The sequence below is a fragment of the Schistocerca gregaria genome, unplaced genomic scaffold (genome assembly GCF_023897955.1).
Source record: "Schistocerca gregaria isolate iqSchGreg1 unplaced genomic scaffold, iqSchGreg1.2 ptg001059l, whole genome shotgun sequence".
Classification (NCBI taxonomy): Eukaryota; Metazoa; Arthropoda; class Insecta; order Orthoptera; family Acrididae; genus Schistocerca; species Schistocerca gregaria.
In genome coordinates, this window is record NW_026062405.1 from 292501 (window position 1) to 295000 (window position 2500).

Consider the following 2500-nt stretch of genomic DNA (forward strand, 5'->3'; position numbering starts at 1 on the left):
CACTGCAGATGTCCACCGCGCTTCGCACCGGGCTCGGCTGAACCAACTTTGGCCGCCAGGCGCCGCGTGCAGGGTGCGCCGCAGCGTAGCTGCGCCGCCTGCCGGGCCCGTCTGCTGGCGCTCCTGCCACTCGGCGCCCCCCACCAGCCGGCTGTTGCGCGTGCGCCCACGCAGCGCGCGGCCAACACGCCGGGCGGCCCCCCTTCACCGGCCGGGAACAGTCCCACCAAGCCACCGCCGCGTATCGCTTCATACCCACATGGGCCTAGTCACGTGTGTGGATGTGGCGAATAGCTGTACCGATCGTCGCCATTACAGATTCACCTCCAGCGTGAACAACCGCTCAACAACGGATTTCCAGTTCATTTGCGTATCTTGGGCAGTAAACGTAGATGTCCACCTACATTTGCGAATTCAACAATTCTTGCATGCCAGGATGTCATGTGTCACGACACGCTACATCAGACCACATACACACTGCGACATGTGCAGAAGAGAACACGTGGAAGGTGGCCCGCGCACGTATGCGATGTCCCTTCCGCGATCCACTGTCAACCGGCATCTGCGGCATGTCCCAGATATGGAACGCGGTCCACCAGGGTAGCACTTTGTGTGAGGCAATACGACAAAGTCGGAATACACGCGTCACTACATCAGACGGCTCACGCTGACCTGACCTGACCTGACCTGACCTGACTCACCGCACCACCACACCCAGCGACCCAGGGTGACATACAATGCGTTCGTACGTTCCTCCCACACGCCTCTACGGCGTACCACAGTGCAACCTAGCTGTTATTGGGAGACGAGACAAGTAGCATCGAGCACAACATATGGAAATTGAGATTCGACACCGTTGGGCACAGCCAGCGTACGGTCACACGTATCACACTACTTCACTCTGTACGTAACGACCGATGATCGGTACAGCGTGTGGGTTACGCGTACGACATCAGCGGACAATGGACACAGACCATACCACGACGTACACTGAGGGCGTCGACATCTGAATGCAACTGAACAGCTGCGAGGCTCATTTAACACTCAAACGCCAGACCGACCAGCTTGAGAGGACAGAGACACAAAGAGAGGGACAGAGGGAGGGGGGGGGGCCGATATAGTCCTATTGCAGTACAATTGACAGTGGATAGCGGGAATATGTGGAAAGTAAGCAACACTCGCAAGACATCTACATGAGGATAACAACGACACCAGAGATTCCGAGCAGTGAACTATGTTAGGCAAAGGGACAACGTGGGTTAGGTTAAGGGACAACGTGGGTTAGGTTAAGGGACAACGTGGGTTAGGTTAAGGGACAACGTGGGTTAGGTTAAGGGACAACGTGGGTTAGGTTAAGGGACAACGTGGGTTAGGTTAAGGGACAACGTGGGTTAGGTTAAGGGACAACGTGGGTTAGGTTAAGGGACAACGTGGGTTAGGTTAAGGGACAACGTGGGTTAGGTTAAGGGACAACGTGGGTTAGGTTAAGGGACAACGTGGGTTAGGTTAAGGGACAACGTGGGTTAGGTTAAGGGACAACGTGGGTTAGGTTAAGGGACAACGTGGGTTAGGTTAAGGGACAACGTGGGTTAGGTTAAGGGACAACGTGGGTTAGGTTAAGGGACAACGTGGGTTAGGTTAAGGGACAACGTGGGTTAGGTTAAGGGACAACGTGGGTTAGGTTAAGGGGCAACTTGAGTTAGGTTAAGGGGCAACTTGAGTTAGGTTAAGGGGCAACTTGAGTTAGGTTAAGGGGCAAATTGAGTTAGGTTAAGGGACAACTTGAGTTAGGTTAAGGGACAACTTGAGTTAGGTTAAGGGACAACTTGAGTTAGGTTAAGGGACAACTTGAGTTAGGTTAAGGGACAACTTGAGTTAGGTTAAGGGACAACTTGAGTTAGGTTAAGGGACAACTTGAGTTAGGTTAAGGGACAACTTGAGTTAGGTTAAGGGGCAACTTGAGTTAGGTTAAGGGGCAACTTGAGTTAGGTTAAGGGGCAACTTGAGTTAGGTTAAGGGGCAACTTGAGTTAGGTTAAGGGGCAACTTGAGTTAGGTTAAGGGGCAACTTGAGTTAGGTTAAGGGGCAACTTGAGTTAGGTTAAGGGGCAACTTGAGTTAGGTTAAGGGGCAACTTGAGTTAGGTTAAGGGGCAACTTGAGTTAGGTTAAGGGGCAACTTGAGTTAGGTTAAGGGGCAACTTGAGTTAGGTTAAGGGGCAACTTGAGTTAGGTTAAGGGGCAAATTGAGTTAGGTTAAGGGGCAAATTGAGTTAGGTTAAGGGGCAAATTGAGTTAGGTTAAGGGGCAAATTGAGTTAGGTTAAGGGGCAAATTGAGTTAGGTTAAGGGGCAAATTGAGTTAGGTTAAGGGGCAAATTGAGTTAGGTTAAGGGGCAAATTGAGTTAGGTTAAGGGGCAAATTGAGTTAGGTTAAGGGGCAAATTGAGTTAGGTTAAGGGGCAAATTGAGTTAGGTTAAGGGGCAAATTGAGTTAGGTTAA